This window comes from Priapulus caudatus, unplaced genomic scaffold (genome assembly GCF_000485595.1).
Source record: "Priapulus caudatus unplaced genomic scaffold, Priapulus_caudatus-5.0.1 Scaffold91, whole genome shotgun sequence".
NCBI lineage: Eukaryota > Metazoa > Priapulida > Priapulimorpha > Priapulimorphida > Priapulidae > Priapulus > Priapulus caudatus.
This window is the reverse complement of record NW_014577152.1, coordinates 564,771-573,447: the sequence shown is the minus strand read 5'-3', so window position 1 is coordinate 573,447 and position 8,677 is coordinate 564,771. Positions and strand designations below refer to the sequence as shown.

Sequence of the window (8,677 nt, the reverse complement as noted above, 5' to 3'; positions counted from 1 at the left end):
AAGCGATGACAATATAAGGGCATCGTTGCATGGTGACAGGATATCAGGTCGTGAACCTTTATAGCTGTCGTCCACCCCAACCCCACCCCACGCTCTCAGCTAACCACCCAACCCAGTCACCTCTGTTACAAACCGTAGGTGGGTAGATATAACACACCTTCACTACTACTCAGTTACCTCCACGCGCACCCACACATCCACGCACATCCACGCACACATATTCGCTCTAATATTATGTTTTGGTAGTGCTATATACTAGTGTACTATGGTAGTGCTATAATATACTCATATTCAGAAAGTAATATGTTGTGTTAAGTCCATGTGAGCTGCTGTATTAGAAAATAAAAGTCACGGCTACAGAGTTCCTACGCATTAGCTCCTTAAACGTCAAATAAATTTCTTTGCTTGGAAATGCCGAATAAACGCCACTTTTATCTAGCGTAGACTAGCACAAAGTCGTTTAACGCGAGCTCTAATTACGCGTAAGCACGATTGCACGTAGCGACTCGGAGCCAGTCTAGAGCCATAACCGACTATCAACCTGTTCCGTGGCCATGTCGTATAGGATAATTATAGACTTTTCTGCAGATATTTTTTTACTAGTCGACATGCAAAAGCGCTTCGCATGTCGAATAGTGATATATTCGGTATGCGCCTATTCAACATACTGGAGCTCTCTCTCTCTCTCTCTCTACCATCTATCTGGGAGAGAGGTCGTCTCCGCATATTATCTAGGCGTGAGGTAATCTGAACACTCCATCCGGGGGTGATTCAGCAGCAACTATGTATGAGGAGTATATATATACGCTGCATGTTTGAGTAGGACCATTGGAGCTTTATACCCAGCAATAAAACGAAGTATATTCTCATAAATATGCGCATGTTTTTTTATGCACAACCAACATAGTCCAGGAAATCTAGCATTTGAGCGTGAAAAAAAAGCAACAGAAATTATTTCACGGCAGTGCGTTTCAGTGAAGTCTCCAGAACAACATACTAAAAGTCCTAAGAAATCATCCCACGGCAATTTGCATAATTTGCATGAATCCAAAATGGGCGCCAATTTCCATGACTTTGCAATATCTTTGCTATAACAACGACGGACGTGTCGAAGCTGGAAGAAATTATCAGATGAAACCATCATCGATAGGACGGGCTGTATGCGTGCGCGAGGTGTTGTGTTTAGTCCGCCATGCATCGCATCCATGCGAGTTTTGCTATATCATCTGACGTCATCCCTATTCAAAAGCTCGTTCAATATAGAAACCAATATCCGTTCCTCTACTATTTACTTTTCCTATATTTGAACCAGTGATGCTGTCAGTGCACCATACCGATAAAGTAGTATGGATCCTGGAGTAATGAATGCTAGGTATGTCAGAACGATCACGGGGGAAAATTTATATGCGCGAATATAGTTCGCCTGGGAAAAACTGAAAACATATTACTTATGCCCAGTACCTATTCAAATGACGAGTATTTTGACGAATATATACACGTACTATACGTATGTATATGGGAGACTGATGCCAGAAACCCTCTGTCCGGGGTACCCTGCATACACACACCCCTCACCCTCACGTTTGACCGCTGTGCTCGGTCGACGGGCGGTGGAGGAGAAGCCGCGTGGCTAGCGTGCACCCTTGCCTCCTCCTCCTCCTCATGTGTTAGCACAGAAGCAGCTGCGAGCGTCCTCGCATCTCCCGCGGGACCATGCCGAGATGGAAAAAAACAACAGCGCATTGCTGCACATCGCACGAGATGCTGGCATCATCACCATCGCATCGCATTTCACGCTTTCAGCGCATACACGAAAGCATTTTACAATGGTGTTCGCCTCATGATCAGGGATTATATAGCTGCTGGCGTGCGTGTCCCTGTGCGTGCATGTGTGCGTACGTGTGTGTGTGCGGGCGTGTGTCTCTGTGCGTGTCTGCGTGCGTGCGTGTCTCTGTGCGTGCGTGCGTGCGTGCGTGTGTGCGTGCGTGGAAGCAGGGGTCAGCTTGAATAGGGACGAATTCACCGATCGCGCGCACGTATAGATCGAGCCACGTCGATCCTGGCTAGGGTCGTGATGCACCGTCTCACGGATAGTGAGTGTAAAGTGTGTAAAGACGCGATGGTACAATCTGTGTGCGATACGCTGAGCAGAAAGCGATTGATTCTATAGCCATCCAACTCTAGCCAGGTGATGGAAGCTAACCCGTCGCGGGCTGAAATGACATTGCGTATAGACACCCACAGCCGCGGAAAAATCTATTCACGCACATTACGGGCAGTTGTGAACGACTTGGGATTTAAATGGGGATCAGTATGGGGGGGGGGGAATTAAGACGCCTGATATCAAGAGCTAATATTACCTAATAAATAATACCTATGAGAGCTAATAAGGGTATTATTAGCTCTTGCTCAATTTAATGGGCGGTGGAACAAAAACACTATCGCCACCTATACTATGTACAGACAGTTTCTTACGCACCAAACAATCAATCCCGCTGCATATATTGAGTGAACTGACCGATCGACTGCTTAGGATGTTTACTATGGGTAAACCCGCCCGTGCCCTAAAACGAGCGATGCAATCTGTAAAACAGCTGGACGTATATTACTGCCACAGCCCGGCTAAGGACGACGCAGCAAGCCGCCTGCTTAATATACAGCTGAAGCGCTACCGTGCTTACGCTCTCTTAGCGGAACATAATTGCACTAGTTTATTCTCAACTTATCTTAAATCGAAACAATATCCTATAAGATGGATGGATGGACGGACGGGCGAACTGATGGATGGATGGATGGATGGATGGATGGATGGATGGATGGATGGATGAATGGATGGATGGATGGATAGATGGATGGGTAGATTCAAAGTTGGGTTTTAATTTTGATTTTAACTTGATGATGAATTCAATTCTTATTACGATTAGCCACATGTGGATGACAATGAATCGCACGTATGCAAATGACATTGCGTGAAACTCAAGGACGTGACAGTAGTCATCAGTGCTGACGTTATTACATAGTACCGTGCGTCAATGTTTACAGGAATGCATGGTGCAGTGGTTAGACGTTTTACAACCAACAGTCGCTAGCATACAGTGTTCAGCATACATAATTTCTGGACATCGCCGAGGGAAGGAAAGCCTGGTGAGTTTTGCAACCATAGTTATTCAGCAGGTTTTAATAACACGCGCGTGCTGTTAATGTAATTTGCTTCGGGTTATTATTCGCAACCCATTATCAATTTGACTCGCCATTTTAACGGGACAGGAAGTTTTCGGAGGCTTGTTATTGCGTGGTTAATTTGTATAACCGCAGCCAGTGAAGCGAGCGGTATATGAGCACGGAGTATTGTGGCCTTCTAATAGTAGAAGACCATGGTGTGGTCTACATAATTCTGTCCAGCCTTGACATACTTGTGGCGCGAACGCTCGTAAAAAAGTTTGCCTACCCATCTTTCAAGTGGTGGGTTTTACTTACTGCATAGTCAGAGATGTATTTTCCCTTTTAGCAAATTGCTAGCGTTTCCATCCCTGGACGATAATGCCAGCATTGAGCTTTTTACAGAGTCCGGAAAGAGTAGCCGTTAGGAAAGAATCTGCCCATGTGAAACTATAGTCGAGTATCCAACTAAAACAATATAATTGGTATGTTTGGTACGTTTAACCCTATGTGTGGTTATTTTGTGTTTGTCTCTATCGCGGTGTGCTACTTAAATGTTTTTAGCTTTGTCTATCCACCTCTCTGTCCTTCATCGGTTGCTTTATCTGTCTTTCCATCCGTCATTTTGTCTCTGCTGACTTCTGTATGCCTGCATAATTGGCTGCCGCTTCCCAGTGTACATCCGTTTCGGATGTATATCGTTGATGTCCGGATGTATTCTTCCTACATCTGCTATTTTTTATGAAAAGTAATAGACTCATATGACAGAGATATAACACTGTCGTACAACGCGTGAAAATCTCAGTCAGACTCCTGATAATAAGTACATAAATGAGTCTTTAATTATTTCTGAGCATGTAAACGAGCTTCTATACATGGTAATTTTCTTCCTCATAAATGCACGCGATCACATGGTCCCGGAATTTTAATGAAAGCTCCGGCTATATTACGCAGTGAAAATCCTAGCGTGAGCAAAACTTAATCAGAATTTGTTCTGCGGACGTAAAGCGTGCATGCACGTGAATCCCTACACTTCTTACACGCGGGTATCACGAGTATATAACGATTTATTTTCTACGCAGTGAATTACTTCTGCTACACGAGCTAATCCTCTCTACTCACGCTGTTACTTGGATTCGTACAGGAAGTCCACCGACAGGATTCCCTGAACTATCGGTCCGTGGTCCTATCACAGCGTTAATCGGCCTCCCATTAGGAATGAGTATTAATATCTATATTCATCTCTTTCGCTAATTGGGTGACCAATTTCGTCCCGACGGCTGCATTCGTGTGTGCACGTGAACTAAGCACGCATGCGCGTGATGTGGCCATAATTGCTGTCCTGCGTTTCAAGATATTAGTTGAAGAAATTGACGCGAAAATCGAAGTAATCGGTTAGGATTGAACGACGTGGTAGTGACCAACAGAGTCACATAGATAGTACGTCAGTATCACCACAGTTAATTTCGTGATAAGTAGGATGTCGAATAGGCGGGGAGAGAAAAGATCGCAGGCAAACACGGGTTCCCGCAGAGAGTGCCTGTCCATATCAGACGATCCTTGAATAATTTCATATTGACGGCAAACCGCTCTAGTATTTCATGGGTGGGTCGGTGAATATTCCTTTGTCATTTGTTCCACTCATACAGCCATAGACATTGTATTTACCGGTGCGAATCCTTCCCATCCGCGTTATTTTGACTTTTCGGTAGGCTTATAGTATGCTAAAGGTCATAGCAACGAACCTAACACAGCATCACTGTTGTGCGTAGTTTCTAGAAACGAAATCCTCTTTCAAGGTAAGTACAACGCAAGTGAACACGCGGGAGCTGATGTCAATAAACAAGGTAGTAACGTAATCTGCTAAACCCCGGACACATATCTTAGACCTTGACAGGTAAATTGTACCCTATGGCTCATCATGCAGAGCCTGTGCCTGAGTTTATTGTATCCGCGGGTTGGACAGGAAGGCGGGCGTTCCTCCGCTTCCTGCTTAGGCGGCGGTTAAATCAATATGGCGGTGATTTATGTAGAATCATACTGTACGATGTCGTCGACGAAGCCGCGAAGCTGACAGCGTCTTCCGATGCTAGCCGGGGAAACCTGCAAAGCACCTAGCATCCTAATGACCATACTTCCCCAGCGAGGACAGGCTTTTAGCTAGAGTGCTGCTCTACCACCCGGTGTGCGCTAGCGCTGTGGTTCTTTTGTGTGCGGGACACGCGCGACACCCCCGCAGGATTGATGATCGTACTGCTATCCGCATGAGTGGAAGGAGACTCGCTGGGGAGGCGCTGAGCCACTTGCTCACCGGATGTCGACGTGTGGCGCCCCCCATCGCGCTGCTCACAGTCATGTGTGCATAGAGAGCTAGGCGATCAATGAGGGCTCGCTACTTGACGCTTCCTCGCGATCACTCTAGAGAGATGCGTCTGCTGTTGTCACCGAGATTTATCTCACGGTCGCTCCCTGCTGCAGCCTGCACTGAAGCATGCAGGCTGGAGTTGATATAGATTCCTAACCCGTGGGATTCGAGCAGGCGCAACTGTCTATCTATCTATCTATCTATCTATCTATCTATCTATCTGGGGGGGGGCGCATACGTCACACCACAGCGTGACCTAACGGCAGTGACAGCCGCCGTCGTGAATTTTTCTAAAAGCGAGCGATGAAAACTCGAATAGCCATTTTCCTCTCTCGTAGGCTATAGTAGACGTGATTTGCGCGACGAATATTACAAGCATTTACTCACGCGGCGACGCCGTGCGTGTCTCTCATCACTCACACGCGCGGCTGCCGCTGATATCGCCATCAATTCGCTAGATTTTACGAGAGAACACTCTCCGCCAACTCTTGCTGCTGCTGCTGCTGCAGTTTATTGACCACAGCCGCGCTGATCAGCTGACTGTATATTCAACCCCATCTGGCCCCGTATTGGCCTAGCGGTACGCAGCAGCAGCAGCGGTAACACCAGCAGCAGCAGAAGCAGCAGCAACACCAGTAACACCAGCAGCAGCAGAAGCAGCAGCATCAGTACCATCAGCAGCAGCAGCAGCAGCAGCATCAATACCAACAGCATCAGCAGCAGCAAGAGAACCACCACCACCACCAGCAGCAGCAGCAGCAGCAGCAGCAGCAGCAGCACCACCATCACCACAAGCAGCAGCAGCAGCAGCAACATTAGTACAAGCAGCATCAGTACCGTCAGCAGCAGCAGCAGCAGCGGCATCAGTACAGCAGCAGCAGCGGCATCAGTACCAGCAGCAGCAGCATCACCACAAGGAGCAGCAGCAGCAGCAGCAACATCAGTACCAGCAGCAGCAGCAGCATCAGTACCATCATCATCATCAGCAGCAGCAGCAGCAGTATCATCAGCAGCAGCAGCATCAGTACCAGCAGCAGCAGCAGCAGCAGCAGCAGCAGCAGCAGCAGCAGCAGCAGCATCAGTACCAGCATCATCCCCGCCATTCATCATTCACTGCTGCAGCCTCCGTGCTAGCGCTCGGCAGCTGCGTATGTGAGCTGAGCGTGCGTGTGCGTGCGCGCGCGCTGCCTGTCTATATACGTGTATACGTGCCCCCCACCGATACTACTGACGACGGCTCACGCAGTATCGCCACGGAGACGTCGCCTACATCGACAACGTCGGTAGCAACATCCGGGACACGAACAGCGGCCGGGAGACGACGGCCGTGGCGACGTCTTCACCTTACAGAGATGCGCGTGGATGCTCGTGCCGACCGTCGCCTAAGCATCGGTGCGGCGACGTCAATCGTCGGCAGGATTTGTCTGTAGATACTCACCACTCTCGCTGTTTACCGAGAGCGGCTTGTGAGGGAGAGGAGTGTACGATGGCACAGCGTCGGGCATTGCTAGCACACAGCATCACATCACACGTTCGGGATAAACTATCCGTGATCTGAGCGGCAGCGTTATACAGTATAGGAGCCCGTGTCACAGCCACAGCAGGGGAATATAGACGGATTGATACGCACGTAGGTAGGTACACATATAGCTAGCAATGTGTGCGTCCTAGCTACAAGACAGTGCCGTGCGTATTGCAGGATGAGTGTATATAGACGGATTGATGCGCGCGTAGGTAGGTATTAGATAGATAGATAATAGATACATAGATACATAGATGCATAGATACATAGATACATAGATACATAGATAAATAGATACATATGAGATAAAAACGTGTTATCTTTTATTTCAATTTGGTTGTGATCTTAAATTGAGTGAGCTGCTATTGACATTGCTATTACTATTAATTTAAAACTGCGTAGTATAACGCAGAATATCGTGATCAATAGCATCTGTCATAAATAAATTAGGTAGTAGCTCTATACACGGCTTTGTTCATACGGGGCTATATAGTTTTATATGTATGTGGGACGCATAACAATAGCTTATTAGGTAAAGCAACTCACATAAAGTTTGCGTGTGCCATATGTCGAGCGTCCACTTTAGAAGGACATTAATACTTTAAAAGCGTATGCTCACATATAGGACAAAAGCCGTATTAGCATAAACGGATGCATACAGCTGAATATAATCCTGGAGTTTTGGGTTACTTGGATAGCACATTTTCGGTATGAGCGTGTGTATATAACCATCAAGCTTTTAAAAATTCTTGATGGTTTATACCTATTCTACTTGCTTACTTAACTTTTCGTTCCTTTAAGTCTTTGCACGGACCCAGCCAGCTAAGTAAAATAGTTGCTTTAAAAATTCAAGCTAGCATTCCCTAATGCACCTGCTTAGTTTTTTTAGCACGTTATACCTACCTTGCCCTAGAGCCACATTATCCAGACGAAAACTAGAAACGGATCTTCCTTAAGCTTTGTGGCTACACGTATAATACTAGTACGGGGGTTATATCTTCTGGGAATAAACTCGCACTCTTTTTGCAGATTAAATAAGCACTTCGGTACACTTGAGTATAATCGAGAGCAGATGTAAGCCTATGGTTGGCGTTAGTTGAAGACGGGATTTTACAACGAGGGTTCATGTTACGCCTGTATACGCTAACGCACCCCCCATGAAGTTTATTAGTGCTTAATTTCTAGATCCACTCGCTGATCCCACGAATGATTCTCGATGTTTTTAACCTTTTTACTTCATTAAACGACTACTGGTTCAAATCCCAGCAAACAGCGGAGACGCAGGAATTGTGTCGCATGGCAACCACGTATCGAAACATACCACAAAGGAACAATCACTACGAGACCATGCGTTATCTAATCCTACACTAATCACGCATATTGGGAAATGCGAATTTGGCATCGAACTGTGGGGATTTTTCTTGGTCCCCGTCTGCCTGTGACTCAGCCGAGAGTACAAAGCTGGGAATGTTTGCCAAAGCTCTGATTCATACGTCCGATTCGAGAGTGTATATACCTACTATACGTGCGTGCGTCCCTGTCTCTCTCGCTCTCTGACACACACACACGCACACATGCGCACACACACACACACACACACACACACACACACACACCCACACACACACACA

General features: G+C 46.7%; 1 protein-coding gene across 1 annotated transcript in view; it reads left to right on the top strand.

The window, feature by feature from the left end:
* The first annotated feature begins 3,047 nt into the window (after positions 1-3,047).
* Positions 3,048-8,677, top strand: part of LOC106804875 (serine/arginine repetitive matrix protein 1-like) — a 70,492-nt gene continuing 64,862 nt past the window's right edge. The window contains exon 1 of the mRNA XM_014806244.1: positions 3,048-3,144. The gene's annotated coding sequence lies outside the window, so the exon portion shown is untranslated. The remainder of the gene's footprint in view (positions 3,145-8,677) is intronic.